We start from the raw sequence: 23,872 nt of genomic DNA on the forward strand, positions 1-23,872 counted from the left end.
TTCACAAAAACAAAAAACGAAAAACGAGAAACGAAAGTGTGTTCAATTTACCTTTCCCACACTGTTTTTAATTGTCATTCAAAAAATGACAATGTTGTCATTTGTCATTCATTTAAAGGGGCTTCAGACAATGAAATTATAACAATGTTGTCGATTTTTGCTACATACCAAAAGGGTGAACATAAAGTTTTGTATATAATTTTAATTATTTCTCGATTTATAATGTAAAATGTTTTCTTTTCTTGATGTACAGTCATTGATAGTAAATGTTGCTAATGCAAACACTCCGGTATTCATTCAACGTAATGTAGACAAAATAGACCGCATGACTTCTGAATTGAACTACGGTGATAAAGTAATCAAAGACTTTCAAAATACCTTGTTTATATCTTTGATAAAGAATTAATTATTATATTTAAATATTAAACAAATCACAAATTTAAATTGTACAATATTATATTATATAAAGGTGGTACCAATAAATAGATTGATGACAACATCATACTAACAAGGGAGGTAACTACTTTTAAAACTAACAAGAAAACTAGCCCGGTCGTTAAAGTATACATGAACAGCGGTTGTCAGATCAATATTATTTTAATCGAAGAAAATGTCGACGGATTCAAAAGTATTTATCAATCTAAACACTAAGGATGCGTGATCTTAACTTTTAAGTTTGGAGAGGTTGATATAAGATGATAATATAGAAGCGTAACTAGCCTCTATTACAAATAAAGCAAACTATATTTTGGCGAATGAAGGGCTCAAGGACCCCGGAAGAACTGGACACAATTTTACAAAATTTTCGGACCTTTTCTTAATCTAAAGCGCAAGTTTTGACTTATTTATTCTATTATGTTCTGGTCTCGGAGCAAAATATATAGATACAGTGTAAGACCTTTAGTATTTACATGTAGAAGCAATATCAAAAGACATATGTAGGATGAAGAAAAAACAATGTAATCTACATAGTCAAGTGTGTGGCTATTGTTAGTTTAAACATATTTATTAATAGTGGATAGGCAATGTTCTCCCCGGTACGGGGATCGAACCAGGAACTTCTGTTTTTGTAGTCCGATGCACTAACCCACGTTACTTTTGTATAATGAGTATCAATGGTCCGGTTCCTCGTTGAAGACCCTCCCGCTACTTTCAAGATGAAGAACAGGAATAAAAGCCCTGTTCATTAATAATTTGTATTTTTTCTATATATTGTGTGCGATTTTGTCCCGTGTGCATTTACTCCACATCTCTTTATTTTCTATTTAGGACCTGGATACGGCTCAATGCTAGTTTTAGCCCTCCAATGCTAAAGGCCTAGGTCATATGTTTTTTTTTTAATTATTTGATGCCGTGGGATTGGGATTTTTAGCTTTAATGTAACCCTTGTCAGCTTTAACTTGTGTTTACAGCAAAGATAGCCAGTTTTGTGTTATATACTGTAACAGTTTAATTTTCCATGTCCGGTAGCATCGTAACTTCTCAAAACATCTTCCGTGAAATATCTGGACATCTGTGTCGTGGGCATGTACAATTGCCAAACATGCAGAACATGATATTTTATACCATAATTGAATATTGAATCCATAGTCATAAAGATCGATTACTTGATTGGTGTTCCTTTCACGTAGCTGCAGAACAAAACGAGAGAGCTACTTTTGAATATTTCTACAATTTCAAGCAGTTTTCCACTCACAAACACAATTATATTTTCAACAAATATTAAAATAATTTTTTTTACACTTTTTTATTTTTATGTTGTTTTAAAATATCAATTTGACTTGAATTTATGATCCCGCTAAAATGTTTAACCCTGCCACATTCTAAATGTATGTGCCTGTCCCAAGTCAAGAGCCCGTTATTCGGTGGTTGTCGTTTGTTTATGTGTTACATTTTTGTTTTTCATTCAATTTTTGTACATAAATTAGGCCGTAAGTTTTCTTGTTTGAATTGTTTTGCATTCTTATTTCGGGCCCTGTCATAGCTTACTACATGTATATGGTATGGGCTTTGCTCTTTGTTGAAGGCCATACGGTGCCTTATAGTTTTTAATTTCTGTGTTATTTTGGTCTCTTGTGGAGAGTTGTCTCATTGACAATCATACCACATCTTCTTTTTTATATTTATATGAGTATATTAAATATACATGTATTACCAAGCTAAGTCAGTTTATATCTTGCTTCTCGTCTGACTATACAAAAGGCTAGGAGAGCTACTTTGATAGATCAGGTTGATTGATAAGCTGTCTATATAAAGTAATTATGGGACAATGCATGACATGAAGACATCACCAAATCACCGTACATGTATCTAATACTCAAAAAGGCATCCAGAGCTTACCATAGTCATCAACTACCCACCAACAGGCCGTGAGCTCTGGTTGGCTCTTAATTAAAATCCAAGAGCACAGCAAAATGTCAAAATATTCTATTCAAACTGGGTGACCTGGGAGAAAATTATTGAAACTTTCCAAAGAAATACCCCTCACCCCCCTCAAGTTTTTAATAAGGAGATATGGTATTATTGCAAAATGAGTCAACTATCCCACAAAGTGCAAATGTAGTGGATGTAAGCAGTTATATACAAGCAACCATATAACCTTCAACAATAAGAAAAAAACATACGGTATTGTCGGCTACAATAGACCATGAAATGAAAAATATGAAACAGTTCAATTGAGAAAAATAACGGCCTATTTTAAAACAACATAAATTACGAAAAACGAATATGAAGACATCAACAAACGACAACCACTGAACTACATGGTCCTGGGTTGGAACAGACACATGCAATATATGGCGGAGTTTAACATGTTTGTGAGCGCTCAATCCTCCCCTGAACCTAAAACAGTGTTTTACAGCACAGCATAAGAACAAACTATACAAATCATCGGAAAAGGGCTTAACGCATGAGATCGATACAAAACATCTAACAAAAACACATACATTTGTACCGAATGTAGCAGGGTATTTATACATCGTTTTCAAACAATCAAAGTACTGAAGTACTGAACATCGAATGACTGCAAGTTCTTTTGAATTGTCACAAGCACTTGTTTCAGAAAAAAATATCACATCTCTTTACCTGAAAGTGAGGTTAATATACAGATAAAATTTTCTTTCTGAGACAAGTTCTTGCGTGTATGGTGAATAAATGACAGGGAATCAACATCAACGTAATATCTTGTATATGTCCTGTAGTATATTGTAGTGATACAAATCAGTACATTCTGGTTTGTTTGTATATGTTATATCAATATTTGTATATCACAGTTACTACATCTTGTATATATGATTTTCATCCATTTGTATATCATTCTATTTTACTATATTAATAATAGTACAGTACAAGTGCATGGTGGACACTCTTCTGTAATAACTCGATTTTTCTAATAGATTGAATTTGAGACGTTATTCATATTTCTCGCAAAACTCAGTACACATATTCTCTATCATATGATCTTTTTAATTTTAATCCCAAATATAGAGTTCTGACCCTCAATTTCACGGTCCACTAGGCATGGAAAATGATAGTGCGAGTGGGTCATTTATGTACTATGGATATATTCTTATTCAAAGAAGTTAGTAAATTTACTTCACATAAAAATACTACATTTGTAAATTAGACGAACTAATCTAAAGGTATATCTCTGATTTCGTTATACTTATGTGTATGAGAACATTAATATAGATATGAATTTATATAAGATAATTAAACGAACGCGTTCAATCTTCGGATTTTATTCTTATCAATTTGGCCGAGGCAAAAACAAATAAACGTCTTTCAAGCCAAAGTTAATATGTTTGCTATACACACACTAGGTTTTTATTAAACTTGGTAATCAATCATTAATCAAAAATACAGTCCTAGATAATAAAAAATAATGAAATATTTGGTCTAGTAATCAAATAATCACACACAAAAACAGTAGTTTGTTGATGTGGTTCTCGCTTCTCGTTTTTTTATATAGTTTAGACCGTTGGTTTTCCCGTTTGAATGGTTTTACACTAGTCATTTTTGGGGATCTTTATAACTTGCTATTCGGTGTGAGCCAAGGATTCGTGTTGAAGAGGGTACTTTGACCTATACTAGTTTACTTTTACAAACTGTGACTTGGATGGAGAGTTGTCTCATTGGCACTCATACCACATCTTCTTATATCTATATGTCATTTTGATATCTTTAATTGGGGTCTGGGGCTGGCATGTCAGTTACTGCTAGTAGTTCTTTGTCAATTTATGAATCATATTTATTTTACGTAGTTTCTTTTGTTTACTTTTCTGACATCGGACTCGGATTTCTTTTTAACTGAGTTTTTCTGTACATAATTGTGTGTGTTTGTTTATTTTACATTAGCTGGCTATAGTTGAATAGTTGGAGGGTTGATTTCTCACAAAGCATGTTTAACCCCGCCGCATTTTTGCGCCTGTCCCAAGTCAGGAGAATCCGGTCTTTGTTAGTTTTTTATGTGTTTTTTTTGTGTGACGTCCATTTTCACATAACTAGAATATATTTTTATTTAGAGACCAGCTGAAGACCGCCTCTGGTTGAGGGGTTTTCTCGTTGTGTTGAAGACCAATTGGTGGCCTTCGGCTGTGCTCTTTGGCTAGGCTGTTGTCTCTTTTACACATTTTTTATTTCCATTCTCAATTTTATTGATTGATCAATTGATTCATTGATTGATTGATAATTTTACTTCAAGCAAAGTCATGATCATTTGAGAATCCTTTATTTGTATCGTAGTGTTAATTTCACCAATGAAACTCTACATTAGTTTTTGTCTTAATATTTCTTTGTAATGACCGTCTGATTAAAATAAGACACGCAAGAATATGAAATATGAAAACTTATTTGGCCTCAATGTCTAAACCCTTTTTAATGTGAGTAACCTCATTGTTCAGTTAGATTTCGATTTTGATATTGTTTTTGCAAGCTTCCATAATAGATTTCCGGTAATTGTTCTGCATAAAACACTATGGGAAAGCACATTGAATTCATTTTCCAAACGTTTATTGAAACCCAATAATTTGGCAAGGTGTTAACGTTGCTACCGTTTATGTAAAGAAGTTACAGCCGATTGCATTGAGTGTGTAGGCAAAGGTAGCATCCTTGATTAGCTTGCTTGTATTATTCGATTAGGTAAACTACCCTCCTTTCAATCTGTCTGTAGGACTAGGATCCTTCTACAGGAGGGTAGTATACCTTACCTAATAATGACTTCACGGTTCAGCTAACAAGCAAACAAACAAAAGATATAACCTTTCAGCTGTAATGAAAATGCGAAGTTTGTGAGACCAGGCTCAAGCAGCCAGTCGGTAGCAGCCAGTTTTCAAATATTTTTATAAACACAAATGTTGCATAAGACTTAAACGTACTTCAAATGTTTTAATTAATAAATAACCACTATATTATCAAATCAATCGCTTTCGATATATTACACAGCGTACTGCCCGCTTTACGTTTTAAATAGTCAACACTTTTGAGTGTTTATAGAATCGTAAATAATAATGATTTTTTTTAAATGATGGAAAAATTGCACTATTGTGTGAAATAGCTTTCCCTATTATCGGCATCCTGTCAAATAGGTTATGAAACTGAATAATAATTATTCTGCATTAAAAGAAACCTTTAACTTTTTGCCACACAAAACACTTTACCTCTGAACTAGTGGATTCCGCTTAAATATGATTGGACAAAAGGTTTACTTTTTGTATTCGAAGTATGGTGGGCAAGAACATTATTTATGAGCTAAAAAAGATTAATCCGTGTTATAAATTAACTTGTAATTTTGATCAAGTAGGCCCTAGATCTCTTACTTACGTTTTTTTTTATTTAAAAAAACAAATTGCAATTTGGTCAAAATTTTGAATGAGTTGCAATTGGTGGAGAGCAACACTAACAGTCAACTCACTGTAAAACTTCCCCATGTTAGATAATACAGTTATTTTTTCGTTAATTGTACGAATCATAGTTTGTGTTGATACAGATAAGTTATACACAAGATTCCTCAAATTTAACAAATCAACAGTTTCATACATTTAGAAATCCCATATAAAAAAAGAACATGTGGTAAGATTGCCATCAAGACAACTCTCCGACCAAATGACACATTAATAAACAGCTATAAACCATCAAATTCCACAAACCTATACAATGAGGCACTTTGAGAAACAGAAAAGAAAAGCAAGATTAAACCTTAAAAAGCTGGCATTCGAAGGGTCATTTAACAGTTATGGTATCTTTTGGAAAAGATTGCAACTTGGACATACCATTTCGAACATTTATACATTTAAACAAATAAATTGCAAAAAACGACTAACGATGTATTAAAAAAAAACATGTAAGTATTGCACTTAAAAAATTCCACAACATAGCATTTTTTTAAGATAAAAACATCTATACTTACAATTAAAACTGTCCAAAATTTGTTGATGCAAACAAAGCAAATGTTATCAATTTCCTACACATTCACATATAGATACTTTAGAGATTAAGTGCAAAGATTGATAGGAGCTTGAGGGAAAATGATGCAATAGCGCTTTGATTTCATTGGCTATACACGAATGATGGAAACGCGCTGTGATTCCATTGGCTAGATAAAAAGTACATGTAGGCGCACAATTTATTACACAAAATCAAAAATAAAATCAATAGAAATATGTAAGCAACATTTGCAACGACCACAAAGTAAATATATGTAAAACAGAACTTTCAATTGAAAAAAAAACATTAATTAACATTTTAAGTTACATTTGACATCGATCGAGAATGCATAATAAGTAAGTTAGTTTGTAATCGATAAAATTGAGAATGGAAATGTGGAATGTGTCAAAGAGACAACAACCCGACCATATAAAAAACAACAACAGAGGGTCACCAACAGGTCTTCAATGCAGCGAGAAACTCCCGCACCCGGAGGCGTCCCTCAGCTGGCCCCTAAACAAACATATACCAGTCCAGTGATAATGAACGCCATACTAATTTCCAAATTGTACACAAGAAACTAAAATTAAAATAATACAAGACTAACAAAGGCCAGAGGCTCCTGACTTGGGACAGGCGCAAAAATGCGGCGCGGTCAAACATGTTTGTGAGATCTTAACCCTCCCCTATACCTCTAACCAATGTAGAAAAGTAAACGCATAACAATACGCACATTAAAATTCAGTTTAAGAGAAGTTCTAGTCTGATGTCAGAAGATGTAACCAAAGAAAATAAACAAAATGACAATAATACATAAATAACAACAGACTACTATAGCAGTTAACTGACATGCCAGCTCCAGACTTCAATTAAACTGACTGAAAGATTATGATTTCATCATATGAACATCAGGCACAATCCTTCCCGTTAGGGGTTTAGTATCATACCATCATAACATATATGAGAAGAACATAACCCGTGTCATGCCAACAACTGTTTTAAGAATAAATGTGTTTAGTTCCGATGCAAAGACCTTATCAGTGACTCAATATTAACGCCAAAATATGCAATCTTTAATGACTTGACAACAGTATCGTAATTATATCCCTTCTTAATAAGTCTATTCAAAGGTTTTGTAAGTTTCTGTGGTGAATACTGACACCTCTGTGCTTTATAAAGAATATTTCCTTAAAAAATTGGATGTAATCGAGATTGTTTTTGTATTGAAAGAGAAAAGAGTAAAACAAATAAAACTAAACAATTAGAATGCATATTGCAACGTGCAACGTAAGTTGACATATTATGACATACCGTCTAGCGCCACTGACGACTTTTGTCTAGACGAAACGCGCGTCCGTCTAATTAAGTTATATATATGATATCTTTATATTTTCTTCTCAAACATGTAATTAGTAACAAATAATCAAAGTTAAACTGACAACTTTCACTAAATTCTTTAACAGATACAATGATTTGATTAGTAAATTTGGCTCTACCTGTAGAAAATATATTGATAACGGTATTTCACATCCTAAATGCTACGGTAATATTATACTCAAAGCTCGGGAATCACTTTATGTCAATTTAATGTTATATCTTACATTGTCATTAAAGCACGAGGTTTGGATATCCACAATACTAGGTTTGACCCACAAATATGTTCAGAAATTTCTGTATTAAGTCAGGAAATTGGATCTGGTTATCTTATAGCTTATTTATGTGCGTGATGCACTGTCGATTTTTTTTTTTCTTTTTGTTGTTGCACATAATTGTTTCTGTTGTTTTGATGTTTTACTCTCATTGTTTTTCCTCAATTTTAGTTTGTTATCTGGATTTGTTTTCTCTCAATTGATTTATGACTTTCAAACAGCAGTATACTACTGTTAATGAGGTTTCAACATGAATAAATAAGAATCACACCCTGATTTAACAAATACTACTCTTAGAATATCGAGTTCATTTTTTTGGAAAAAAAATATGCATTGAGAATAAACCTTTATGGCATTTCATATTTGCATTATATTTTATTTTAGTGGTATAATTAAGACATGACAATGCAAATAGTAGTATTGAATAACTTAATACTGTTTGCATGTGTCTATTTATAAACTATGGAGTATATAACCTATATCATGCATTGAACATGGAATTGAATAAAAATAATCATTTATACCAGTTCCACTCATTTGTTTGGTGTGGCTATTGTATGGGTCTCTTGGTATACAACAGGTACTCATGCAATGATCGTGATAAAAACAGAGGCATATTAAGTTTTCATTCCATATAAGTTTTCTTTTCTAACTATATTTAAAGAATCAAAATGAAATAAGTAGTATTAAGCTGCTATAAACATATATTGTTTGCATTTAGAATTGTAGATATTTTCTTTGCGTGTAAGAAAAAGAGACATATACACGGTTGACCCGTCAGTGTGAGGTATTCTAAATATGAAGTGTGGTCAACACTTACAATTATATTTGACAAGGTTAATAAGTCGTTATCTTAGGTAAACGCTTAGAAAAAATATTCACATAAATTTATAAACTTTACATGTTTATTGTATACTACAACATATTTATAAATCATATATACATACGCATTGTACTTTTTCCACAAATTGTACAGACAAGGAGTGAAAAATTATCTTAATTATTCACAAAATGTTACAAAACATGATAAAAAAATTCTTATTATATGAAAAAAGTAAAATCACAAAAATACTGAACTTAGAGGAAGATCAATTGGGAAAGTCCATAATCACATGGCAAAATCGAATAACAAAACGCATCAAAAACGAATGGACAAGAACTGTCATATTCCTGACTTGGTACAGGCATTTTCAAATGTAGAAAATGGTGGATTAAACCTGGTTCTATAGCGCTAACCCTCTCACTTTTGTAATGACAGTCTCATCAATTTCAGATATTTTTACATTGATGCGTTAAATAAACAGACACAATAAATATAATAGTCAAAATATGGGTACATCAGTCATCATCGTTTAACAATTTTAAAAGGAACAATTTAACAGAACACAAAAACATCAAATGTTTCCAGTTGTACAACGAGACAAAACACCAATAATTCAATGACATTTTAAATTACCTTATCTGTACAATCCATTTGTATGATGTTTCTCCTTTACTTTTAAGTATTGTTTCTGCAGATTTTGTAAAGTGTGTAAAAGTTTTTCAAATCCCAGGCCGTTAATTTATGTGATCATATCGTATATTCCTATTAACTTAAGTATTGTTATGGGCAGGAGGTATTGGAAATTCTTTAAAAAGACTCTCTTGATGCAAAAACAATGACAGATATAAATTACATGAACAGTTATGTCATACCCAGTCCATAGATCTTTCAAACCTTTGAAAATCCTTATACAACACTGACGGATGTAATTCGTGGTTGTGGTGTAAAGAACTCTTTACTAGATTTGAACTTGTGAACAAAAATATGTTTAAAATTCAAATGCAAATAATGAACAAACTTTTTTTCTTAAATTATTGATGATTACGACATATAAATGAATATAACTGATTAATTATAACGCAAACTGTATCTATTCAACTGTATTTTTAATAACTAACACAAATATCAGGTATGGCTATAAAACCATATTCGATTGATTTGGCTCTACCTGTAGTTTTGAGTATAATATTACCGTAGCATTTAAGATGTGAAATACCGTTATCAATATGTTTTCTACAGGTAGAGCCTTATCGACCGCCGTTTATTCATATCGTAGGTTTCAACGTGGTTTGATCATTCAGTATTCATGCAATGACCGTGTTAAAATTTCAATAGTCCTATATTATTTTTAGGTTATATGAGTTTTATTTTTCTACCTATATTTAAAGAACAAAATACATAAGGTAGCATTGAGCTGCTATAGACATGTATTGTTTTCATTTGGAATAGTAGATATTGTTCTTTGCGTGTAAACAAAACAGAAACAGACATGATTGACCAGTCAATGTTAGGTATCCTAAATCTGAAGGAAAGTCAAGATTAATACGTCGTCATTTTCAGGACACTCATAGAAAACCTTTCAAATCCAAAATTTATAAAAGATAAATGTTCGTGTATATACTACAAAATATTCATAATTCATATAAACACCAGACATTGTACTTTTTCAAAACATTTTGCAGACAAATAAAGTTAATAATTATCATAATTATTCACAAATATGTTACAGAACATTTGACATGTAATTATTTCCGGTTGTACAACGTGACAAAATTCCAATAATTCAACGACATTTTAAAGTACTTTATAGGTACCCTGTACTTGTATGATGTTCTTCCTTTACTATTAAAAGAATGGTTTCTGCAGATTTTTTTAAATTGTTCAAGAATTATTCAAATCTCGGATTGTTGGTTTATTTGATCATATCATGTATTCCGTTTTATTGAAGTACTGTTATTGGCAGGAGGTATTGGAAATTCTTGAAATGGACTCTTTTGATGTAAAAACAACGACAGATATAAAAGAACTGAAACGTCAAGTTATACCTAATCCATATATCTTTTAAACATTTCAAAATACTTGTACAACACCTACGGTTGTAAGTCGTGGTTGTGGTGTAAAGCAAATCTATACAAGAATTTTACTTATGAACAAAAAGATGTTTCAAATTCAAAAACAAATAATGAACGATTTTTTTTTTCTCTCAAATTATTTGTGATTACCACATATAAATGTATATAACTGATTAGGTATAATGCGAAATGTTTCTATAAATCTATATTTTAAATAACTAAAACATATACATGATATAACAGGTATGGCTATAAAACGATATTCGCCTCAGCGAGTGCCGTTTATTCATATTGTAGGTTTCCACGTGATTTGACCATCCAGTATTCATGCCATGATCATGCTTGATATTCAGAAGTTCTATAATTTTTTCAGTTCATATGAGTTTTATTTTCTACCTATATTTGAAGAATCAAAATGCACAAAATAGCTTTGAGCTGCTATTTGTATATGTATTGTTTGCATTTGGAAGTGTAGATATTGTTCTTTGCGTGTATGGAAATTAACGACACCGCCACAAATACCAGTCAGTGTGAAGAATCTTAAAGATAAAGTGAAGTCAACACTCACAATTATACTTGACAAGGTTAACAATCCGTCTTCTTGAGTACATGCATATAAAACCATTCAAATACCAACATTTATAAAAGTTAAATGTTCATTTGTATACTATAGCATATCCATAATTCATATAAACATGAGACATTGTACTGTTTCAACAAATTTTGCAGACAAAGAAAATTAAAAATTATCATAATTATTCACAAATATGTTACAGAACATGAAAAAAAATCTTGTAATTACATGTAATTATTTTCAGTTGTAGGAAACAACGTGACAAAATCCAATAATTTAATGACATTTTAAAGTACTTTATAGGTACCCCGTACCTGTATGATGTTCGTCCTTTACTATTTAGTATTGTTTCTGCAAATTTTGTAAAGTGTTCAACTTTATTTGATTATATCATATATTCCTACTGATTTAAGTTTTGTTATGGGTAGGATTTATTTTCAATTCTTGAAAGACAGATATAAACAAAGTAAAAGGTGTGTTGTACCTAGTCCATAGATCTTGTCAACCTTTCAAACTCCTTGTACAATACTTACGAATGTACGTAGTGGTTGTGGTATGAAGCAAATCTAAACAAACTTGTGAACGAAAAGTTGTTTCAAACAAATATAACTAAAATGTACATTGCGAAGAGTGATTTTACCAACCGGTGTAATTATAGGCCCTTTATGCCGTTAAAAATGATAGGTAGCCAAACTATTACATACAGTCTAGCGCCACCAATAAATGCGCGTCTGTTTCACAAAGTTATAAGCATGATATATTTATATTTTCTTCAATTACAGGTAAACAGTTACCAAAGTAAGACTGACAAATTTTACTAAATTCTTTCATAGATACAAAGATTTGATTAGTAAATTTGGCTGTACCTGAGGAAAACTTATCAAAAACGGTATTTCGCATACTAAATCTTATAGTAAAATTGTCAGTGGCGTAGCTAGGTCAATTTTACGTGTACGCCCGAACCTCGGTGAGGGGCCTGAATGCACAAGCGGGTCCAGGCCAAATAACCTGCTGGTAGTGGATTAGCGTGGGAGAAGAATCCAGAAGTTTAAAAGTTATCGAGAATCAAATATTTTCATTAGTTATTTTTTCTTGGACTGGAATATCAATTTTTGCACAATTTCATGACAAAATATGGAGGTTTATAAACTTATCATGTAAATTAACCAGGTACCAGGTTTGAAATTGTGTACTTGCGCCAGACGCATGTTTCGTCTTACAAAAGTCACATCAATGTTGCTCGAAACAAGCGTGACAAACCTTGATTTTTTTAATATTTTTTTTTTTCATGGCAAAGGTCGCTATTTTCGCTGCTTATTGTGCTCCCCAAAATAATATACCATTATATAACATTTAATGTCTGTAGAATTAATTTAACTCTTATGTTCTGTCTGGAATCTTGCATGAAAATTTCCCTGCCCCATCTGAAATAAAAATGTATCATGTTAAAGTGTACATGGGTCTCTTAATATCAAAGATTTGAAAGAAGTTTCAGATAATTTGGAATATATTTCTATCTTTCATATTTTGGCTGTCACGTTCCATGGCAATGACAGATATTTTGTAATTCCAAAGTCAGGTGCACAACTACACATGGTGGTTAACATTATGTTATAGTTTCATCAAAACTGGTTCATTTAAATAATTCCAAGAACTAAGCCCTCGAAAGAAGGTGTGGAATAAAAAAAATAAGAAAAAAAGAATCGTAAAAAACAACATGTCACCCTATGTCAGCTGATTTACTGATATTGTATCCCTTATATCCAATTATCACAGATAGATAGAAATATTTATATTGTTTTGTGGTTGGTTTCAATCAGATCTTAATCAAAATTGATAAATGATTTCATTTGCATAGTGCAGTGGCAAATTAAAAGGGACACCTAACTTTACGAATAAGCATATTTCTCGCCGAAGAGATAAGAATGACCAAAAGAATGACAGAACATAAAAAAAAAATATGACAACCCACCCCCAAACTCCCCGTTTTCTCCCAATCCAGACCATCATATATCACTCTGACAGATAGTTTTGTTTAATATGTTTTACTGGTTTTGTCTTCAAATTTTAATTTTTATTTGTGTACATAGTGTTGTTAATACATGTGATATATGAACAATATATACCATATCCTCTCAGTCGAAGTCGTATCTATTTCAATGAAAGAAAGTATTTGAAAGCTTGCCACTCCGTGCATATGTTATTAAACAGTGGGCAGATGATCTGAATTAAATTGCGCAAAGATCAGTCCGCTTGTCGGTATAAAACTGAAAAAAAAACATAAAATACGGAAAAACTCATCATATATAATTTCGTCACTGTGCTCTGGATACTTGTTTGACCATTAACAGTTTTTGTCCAGCTACCGTAAAATTATACGAATGTTTGACAAAGTTAGTGATATCTTAAAAAATTTGACCACATTAATTAAATTAAATGTAGAGTGTATATTTATAAATTATATTGGGACCGCCGATGAAATTTAGGATCGAAATGTCTCGCTTTCGCGACAAAAATTTCAAACCACATATCTTAGCTTATAATGAATTTCTAAACAAACAAAAAAGAAGGAAAGTGAGTACTATAAAATTAACGGCAGATTTAGACTTTGACAGAAAATAAACAAATATTTAATACTAATTTACGTCACTGTTATTTGCAATTACAAGCCATTGAAGAAAGACTTAGAAGTTTGATGTACTGTTAATCAATTCTTTTATTTTTATTGAGATGAAAACAATTTTTTTTACCAAATTCAAGTGTACGCCTGGGCGTTTTGACGTAAACGTAGCTACGCGCATGATTGTATAAAAAGACCATAAATCACTTTGTTATCAGTGTAAACTCATAGAACCTATAAACAAACTTATTACTAAAGGTTATTTTACCAATGTTGTAATTAGAACTTTGAATATAGTTTACATTGGCACTAATATTGATTGTGTCATGAGCAAATTAAAACATTACTAAATTTGTATTCTTTTTGAAACTGGATGTATAAGGACACATCCACGGGTTAACCAATAACTATCCTTTGCCTTTATGTTTGGCCATTCTGCTTTGACTGTTCATGACGTTCAAATATTAAATCTCTGGGATGTGTTTTAGTTGATTTTAGTCTCTGATGCATGCTTTTTTATTGTTAATTGTTTTAATCTTTTAAATAGTTATCAGTAACTGTAATTATATTCTGATTCGCCAGCTCAAACAAATATATCTTCTTTATTAAAAAAAGTTTCACTTCTTCGTACTATGAAATCAAAAATATTTTAAAAAGAATAATTCCTTTCTCAATTTAGTTTGTATACCTAACAACAAAATTATTTCATTTACCTGTGGATTCTAGTTTTTTGTTTGTTAATGGCGGATTGTTGTATTTCTTCTGAATCAGTTTATCATTTCACAGTGGTATCATATTGTTACTTTATTTATTCGTCCATTATTTCATTGAACTAGTATGTACATTGTAACATAGATCAAATGCATTCGTTCAGTTTATACTACCAAATACCGCATCCAATCATATGTCTTTCTTTACTCTTTTCACACTTAAAAATTTCTGAAAGTTACAGAATCTTTTTGAGTTTGCTGTCGTCTTTCTAAGTAATCAGTTTAACATCGTCCATGCATTTAGCCAATCATGGATAATACGGCATAATACAACGGGTTTTGAGGTTAAATTTGAAAGATGAGTTGTTCACTATACATTTTTACAAGTCTGCTGCAGAATGTGTTTCTGGCTGCTTAATATATAGACCTCCACACTGGAGATTTATAGGGAAAGGTGCAGATAACTACATCCAAGAAAACCGTTGAAAATACTTTCCAAATGAAAAATTAATGTGTGTTACAATAAAATGATTTTGTTTCTAGGGTAAAAGATATTTAAAACTAACAACTAAGGAAAGCTAAAGAGAAAATAAAATGGCAAGTGAAATTATTAAAGATTTGAAAACCCAGATTTGAATTTTTTAATCAAAATCACACTTTTTTAACATAATTATTTGTGTGACTTAAGTATTTGCAGCGATATATTTTATTTGGCGAACTGTCCTAGATGTGATAGAATTTAAAACAAACAAATATCCTCGCTTCACGGTACCCCTTATTGAAAAATGGCATATGTTGCCTTTTCAATAAAACTGGATTTTCACGGGGGGGGGGGGGAAACACATTTTATGAGTGGGCTTCTGTTGCATCGATAACATTCATTATAAAACCCTTTATAATGGTATATTTTATTTTTTTTAGTTTAAACACTGTGTTCAGTATAACACGACAATCATAACATGCATAAGGAGGCATGTATTTTAATAAATTTACAATTTTTATTTACTCGAGGTGCATATTATGCATTTAGCTATTTCTAAATTTGAACCAAAACTGATGAACAAAAATTATATCTTCTTGATGGGTTGAACATAACATTTCTTTTATACTGCTTCTGGACCATATTTTATATTTGCCTTGTTTAGACTGAGAAAGGTTCTTAATCATGTTAATTCTTCAATTTATTTTGTAGCAATCGAGGAATATACATTTTTTGGCTCATGCGTTCTGTTGTCAATGCATTATGGTATTAGTAGGAGGTACGAACCTTGAACCTGAAATTGTGTTGTCGTTTATTACATTTTCTTTTTATTTCTGAAAGTACCACATTAAGGTATATTGTGTATTATCGACATAATTTTCGTATTTTACGAAATTTTCCTTTGATTTTGTTGATGATTTCAATTCTCAGCTTAGTCAAGTGTTATGAAAAATTATGGATAGAAACTAAGGGGGCACGTGGCGTTGCTGATGAAATTGACATGAAATTGACAACGTCGTCATAGATAAAAAAAAAAAAATAATAAAGCGATAAACAGTTTATCATTGGTCATATCAACTCGATTGCTTTACTCACTTTCGACGTACCGGAGAAAATCATTCTCGTTGATATTCTTGTTGAGATGATCAACGAAAATCTATAATTACATATTTGAATTTGATAGGTGAAAAATATCTGATTTGTAAATCTGTATAAAAAAGTAATCTCTATGAAATCAAGTCTATATATCATATGTCTATAATTGAGGTGAATGCACGACAAAGTCACTTCATGTTGAATTAACTTTAAACAACAAATTTTAGATTGCAATACTATGCATTAATGTAAATACATGCATTACACATTACGCATTAAAGCACTTTTGGTAGTCATTAATGAATATATAAACACGATGTATATGGCACATTCGTCATCTTGAGAAATATCAACAACGACGATAAGTTCATGTTAGTAAAACAGCTTATTCACTTCGTCCATGTTTCATGTTTTACAATATAGTAGCAATTATTGTTTATCAGATAATTGAATTTAATGAGGCGTATGTTGTTTTTGGATTATGTACACGTGTTTGTATTATAAATCAAAAGTGTCCGCTTACACTATCTTACATTTTGGGAACGCCTCTTGTTAAGAATGATTACTATCACGTGCATTTTGTTCTTAAGAGTGTAAAGCACGTTATAACTTTCTCACATAGCATCTGTTTAGCTTCATACAAACATTTTGTTATAACAAAAATTTTTTTTGACTTAGTCCATATTTTTAGTTTTTGTGCAATAGGGAATTCAAAGAAAGGGACTCCAGCTAGAGGGCAGGGGGTCAAACGACGAAGAATGGCCGACCCTAAGGAGAAGGAACAACCTATAGCTAGTGTAGTTAATCCAAGATCATATGTGGTCCTGTTTCCGGAACCTAGCATCAAATGCATCTCTGACACCAACTCTAATTCCGAACCAAGTATGGATTCTATAACAGAGGAATCAGCTAGACTTTTTTCAGATTCGTTAGCCGGAAATACATGGAAAAGCTATTCAAGAGCGAGATCTGTTCTTGATTCATTCCAATTTCTATATACACTGGATAAAGTATGGCCAGTTCCTGTTGAACAGTTAGTACAATTCATCGCTTATTTATCATTGAAGCATTTTTCTCCAGCTACAGTTCGATTATATATAAGTGGCATTTCTTTTTCTCACAAGGAACGTAATTTAGAGGATACTACTAAGAATTTTGAGGTATCAAAAATGCTTGAAAGTATCACAAACTGTGCCCCTCTACTCGCCGACTTGTTTCTTTATTATTATGAGGTTGACTTCATGCAGGAACTTCTTAGGAAGAAAGACAAGAAGTTAGCAATATCCTTTAACTCTACTTTCCGCTATATAGATGATGTTCTTTCACTAAACAATTCAAAATTTGGTGACTATGTGGAACGCATCTATCCAATCGAACTAGAGATAAAGGATACTACAGATACAATTAAGTCGGCTTCATATCTTGACTTACATCTAGAAATTAACAATGAGGGTCGGTTGAAAACAAAACTTTACGACAAAAGAGATGATTTCAGCTTTCCAATTGTGAACTTTCCATTTCTAAGTAGCAACATTCCAGCAGCACCTGCATACGGGGTATATATCTCCCAATTGATACGATATTCCCGTGCTTGCATTTCCTATCATGATTTTCTTGATAGAGGTTTGCTGCTCACAAGGAAGCTATTAAACCAAGAGTTCCAAATAGTGAAGTTGAAATCATCCCTTCGTAAATTTTACGGACGCCATCACGAGTTGGTTGACCGTTATGGAATAACCGTTTCACAAATGATATCGGATATGTTCCTTACGTCGTAACTACAATCCCCTTCCCTTTCATGAATATGACCTACCGAATTAGACTATTTACCGGATTTGTAATCACATAAGCAACACGACGGGTGCCACATGTGGAGCAGGATCTGCTTACCCTTCCGGAGCACCTGAGATCACCCCTAGTTTTTGGTGGGGTTCGTGTTGTTTATTCTTTAGTTTTCTATGTTGTGTCGTGTGTACTATTGTTTTTCTGTTTGTCTTTTTCATTTTTAGCCATGGAGTTGTCAGTTTGTTTTAGATTTATGAGTTTGACTGTCCCTTTGGTATCTTTCGTCCCTCTTTTATTACCACTGGGTCGATGTCTCTGCTGGTGGACATTTTGTCCCCGAGGACATCATCCGCCCAGTAGCAAAACTACATTGCATGAACTTACGAAGATCAAACAGGAAACTGGCTCGGACGTCGCCCAGTATAAAAAGGTCCGAAACAGACGTCACCATGGACACGGTGTCGTCTGATACGGCAGGTGTCCCCTCATCACCAGACATGACAAATATCTCAAACACGACTCATTCAGATCATCGTCCTAGTGACAATAACAATATTACACATATACAGCCATGTTCAGTTCTCCTTAAAGACATTTTGGTGTTTGATGACACAGTACAACACTGTCGCATTTCAAAATGTGAGACCAAAGGCTGCAAAACTTGTGCTATTTTAATTACAGATGCTGAATTCACTAGCAATTTGACCAAGAAGTCATATTTTACCAGAAGTTACGATGATCTGAATTGTAAATCGATAAATGTCGTCTACGGATTAGAGTGCAACCTTTGCGGATTGGTATACGTCGGTGAAACGAAAGGAAGGCTTAACAAACGTATGTGCGGTCATAGATCAGACATTAACCTTAATGCTAACGACATTCTATACCAGCATTTCAATCAGCCCGATCATTCCATCGTTTCTATGACAGTTCGCATTATCGAAAAGATATACCATAGCTCTAACAATCCTAATTTTTCAACGACTCTCCGTAGACAAAAAGAAGACTACTGGATTAGACAATTGGGAACTGCAACACCTTATGGCTGCAATGACAAAATTGATGGTATAGGTATTCTATCTAGTCCTTCGTGTAACTCGGTGAATGTGATGAATATTTTCAACTCGACTCCTCGACGTAGACGCAGTCATGGTCATCGTCATTATACATCAACTTCTCTGCATGATGTCTCTATTAATGACTTGCTGCCATTCATACAAAAGCCGTTAGGTATTCATAACATTCGCACGAAACTTTATTCATTACCCCTTTCAAAACTTCATTCTCTGTTCAATTTATGTTTGGAATTCACTGTTACAAACCCTCATTCAAACCAATACAAACTTGAAGCTATAATTTCGGATATTGCAAGTCACAGACTTTTCAAGCCAGTTCGCATTGGAAAAGATGAAAAAGAGAAAAGATTTTTTCTTAATCTTTCCTTTGCCAACAAAGGTCTCGATGGCGTCAACCTAGGCAATATCCTTCATCATAAATTAGTACAATCGAAAATACCTCCTTATTTCAAAGACCAGTCTGTACCAATAATTTCTTATACCTATACCAAACCTATTGCAACTAAAATTTTCAATTACAAACGCGTTTTGCAGGATCTCGATATTGACGACTTCAAGTCTAAACCTCCTGATTGCACTTGTGCTAGTTCCAAATTCACATATAATCCTGCTGGCCACGTTATTACCGGTGACCTTAACATTGTTAATAACACTTCTCTACGAAATATGTTATCGAAAGGTCCCAAATATCGTGAGCCTAAATCCATCAATTGGAAATACAACTTTAAAATTTTGATGGATTCAGTCGAGGATTATGCCAGGCAATGGGCTAAGCGCGAGAAGGAAGACGTAGACACTCTTTCCGAATGGATTAAGGCAGTGAGGTCGTTGATACAAATCAGAATTATGAAACTGAATGTGTCCATCAATGCCCATGCTACGTCAATCTTTAAAGACCCAAATGTTGCAAAACACCTATCCGACCTCCATGACAAATATGTTGTTGTCCCCGCAGATAAAGCCCCAAATAACATCGTTTTTGTGTGTAAAAGTCACTACATCAACTGCTTGATAAACGAATTAGGTATTGACAATTCACTTGGAAACTCAACATATACCCTCACGACACTTACCAAAGAGGAAATCCTGGATAATCATAGGTCTGTTCTATGTTCCTTTGGAATTTCAACCAAAGATGAAGAACTGGATCTTCCATCACTGTATTGGATACCTAAACTACATAAGTGTCCTTACAAACAACGGTATATTGCTGGGTCTTCCAAGTGCTCCACGAAACCTCTTTCTAAATTATTAACATCTATTTTATCAGCAATCAAAGACGGGCTTCAAAGTTATTGTGAAACTGCCTATTCTAGAGGTGGCGTGAATCAGATGTGGGTACTTAAAAATTCAAAAGATCTTTTAGAGTACATACAATCTAACTCTCTTTCATCTTGTAACAGTATTAAAACATTTGACTTTTCTACTCTGTACACAAGTATTCCACATTCCAAACTAAAAGACAAATTGAAAGAGTTGGTATTACTTTGCTTCATAAAAAAGAATGGCCAACGTAGATACAAGTATCTTGTCTTAGGGAGGGATAAATCCTACTTTGTAAAGAATCACTCTGATTCAAACAAAAAATTCTCTGAAACTGATATTATCAACATGCTTGATTTCTTGATTGACAACATATTTGTTACGTTCGGAGGACGTGTTTTTCAACAGACTGTCGGCATTCCAATGGGAACAAACTGTGCCCCTCTACTCGCCGACTTGTTTCTTTATTATTATGAGGTTGACTTCATGCAGGAACTTCTTAGGAAGAAAGACAAGAAGTTAGCAATATCCTTTAACTCTACTTTCCGCTATATAGATGATGTTCTTTCACTAAACAATTCAAAATTTGGTGACTATGTGGAACGCATCTATCCAATCGAACTAGAGATAAAGGATACTACAGATACAATTAAGTCGGCTTCATATCTTGACTTACATCTAGAAATTGACAATGAGGGTCGGTTGAAAACAAAACTTTACGACAAAAGAGATGATTTCAGCTTTCCAATTGTGAACTTTCCATTTCTAAGTAGCAACATTCCAGCAGCACCTGCATACGGGGTATATATCTCCCAATTGATACGATATTCCCGTGCTTGCATTTCCTATCATGATTTTCTTGATAGAGGTTTGCTGCTCACAAGGAAGCTATTAAACCAAGAGTTCCAAATAGTGAAGTTGAAATCATCCCTTCGTAAATTTTACGGACGCCATCACGAGTTGGTTGACCGTTATGGAATAACCGTTTCACAAATGATATCGGATATGTTCCTTACGTCGTAACTACAATCCCCTTCCCTTTCATGAATATGACCTACCGAATTAGACTATTTACCGGATTTGTAATCACATAAGCAACACGACGGGTGCCACATGTGGAGCAGGATCTGCTTACCCTTCCGGAGCACCTGAGATCACCCCTAGTTTTTGGTGGGGTTCGTGTTGTTTATTCTTTAGTTTTCTATGTTGTGTCGTGTGTACTATTGTTTTTCTGTTTGTGTTTTTCATTTTTAGCCATGGAGTTGTCAGTTTGTTTTAGATTTATGAGTTTGACTGTCCCTTTGGTATCTTTCGTCCCTCTTTTACACAGAAATCACCCAAAGAGAGACAATAGGGCCCCATTATTACCATTATTACGCCAGATTACAGACGCTCTCCCTAGTATTTGTTCATCTACTTATGAATCTTTATTATTTAAATCTTCATTTGTTTTGGCATTTTTCGCTATGTTACGTGTAAGTGAATTTACGACAAAAAATAAACCTGATTCTAGCACCGAGGCACTGTAATTGTCGGATGTGGTCGTGTCAGATTGTCAATTAACAATTAACATTAAGAAAAGTAAAACGGATCAGAGAAGTTTTCAACGTTCATTGTAATAAATAAATACAGAGATAACGCGAGCATTTGCCCTGTGTTAACCTTGAAGAAATATGTAGCATTTAATTAACGTAAATTCCAAATTTTTCGAATTGGTGCTTGGCGGGCTGATATGAAAAGTTTATCACATGCTTCGATTGTTATCACATGCCTTTCCGTAACATTATCGCATGGCATTCCGGTGATACTCGGAAAATTCCGGAAAATACACCTGAATGCAACGTTTTCTGTGAAAACACATCAATTTACAAAGAAGTGTACACAACAATATTTGGATACTTGAGAATATATTGTGTAAAATAATTAGAAAAAAAAAGAAACAAACAAATTATTAAATAATTGCATTTTTAAAAAAGTTTCAAACATAATTTAGAAAGTTGCTTAAAAAAGTTGACCTCCAAACAATGTTAATTATGTATATTGTTTAATTATATATTTTGTCGATTCGTCTATAACAAAATATTTTTCTTTTCTGATGAGCAGATGATAGAAAGTATTCATATCGAATGAACTTAATTATGAGTCCGACGTCCGTGATCTTTTCACTCTTTGAACTCTATTTGGTAACCACGTAAAATGATTAATTATGATTTTAGCCGTTATTATTCTCCATTGTTGAAGCATATGATAAAAAGATCATAACATGTCATTTTTCATATCGCATGTATTATCAGCCCTCGGTCTATATCAGCCCTTGAGCCATGCGGCTTTTGGGCTGATATTGCACCTAGGACTGATAATACATGCGATATAAAAAATACCATGTTATAATCTGATAACATTGTACATGAATATAATCACAAAAAGATGTGTTATCGTTACCAATAAGACAACTCTCCATTCAAGACCCAAAGCAGTGAACTCAAACAATTATAGGTTACTTAGGTCAGAGTGTTCCATTCAATAAAGAGCCTTGTCTCAAACTGCAATATAAGCTACGAATGGCCCCAATGAGTACTAATGTGAAACAATTCAGGTAGGACAAACTTATGGCCAGTCTAATATAAAAAGATTAACAAGCTACATGTACAACCACTAAAGATACTGACTCGGGACAGGCATATTGTGCATATAGTATAACTGCAGTTAGGTTAAACGTATTTGATTGATCCAAATTTTAAACCCTCTCTCTAACCTGAGATAGTGGTGTTAAAGCACAAAAATAAAAAAAAACATTTAAAACTCTTTTGTAGGGGTTTTAACTCATCAGATGCATGATTCAGATCAATACAGTGGTGTCTGCATAAAAAAGTTGATGGGAGAATGATGTTTACTAAAGGTAGGGTTTGAACTGGGTAAGAGAATGACAATAGAACAAAATAAATCTTGCAATTTTATAGGGTGTTTTTCAAGGGTTTAAGATGTTTTTAGAACTTTATAGTTAATACAAGTGTTGATTTTGGACTTCATCATGTTCATAATGCCCTGGCTGTCACTTTAACTTCAACAAAAATTGAATATACATGTATGGGGTTTTTCAATATGCTGAATCTAACCATGTATTTAGATTTTTAATATTTTGGCCCGGTTATAATTAAATTGCTCCACATTGAGATCGAAACATCTAAAGGGTGTAAAATTTTACGTTATTTGATTTCATCAGAAATTGAATTTTTGGGTTCTATGATATGCTGAATCTAACCATGTAATTAGATTTTGGGTATTGGACCATAATTTAAAA

The 23,872-nt window shown here is 32.9% G+C and overlaps 1 protein-coding gene across 3 annotated transcripts in view; it reads right to left on the reverse strand.

The window, feature by feature from the left end:
* Positions 1 to 11,673, reverse strand: part of LOC139502690 (C-type lectin domain family 4 member F-like) — a 63,436-nt gene extending 51,763 nt beyond the window's left edge. For 2 of the 3 annotated variants that reach the window (XM_071292229.1, XM_071292227.1), the window contains exon 1: positions 6,407 to 6,495. The gene's annotated coding sequence lies outside the window, so the exon portion shown is untranslated. Of the gene's footprint in view, positions 1 to 6,406; positions 6,496 to 11,535 lie in introns of those variants that run through there. The other variant, XM_071292228.1, reaches the window with a different exon arrangement.
* Between the last annotated feature and the right edge of the window lie 12,199 nt (positions 11,674 to 23,872).

The sequence above is a fragment of the Mytilus edulis genome, chromosome 14 (assembly GCF_963676685.1).
Source record: "Mytilus edulis chromosome 14, xbMytEdul2.2, whole genome shotgun sequence".
Classification (NCBI taxonomy): Eukaryota; Metazoa; Mollusca; class Bivalvia; order Mytilida; family Mytilidae; genus Mytilus; species Mytilus edulis.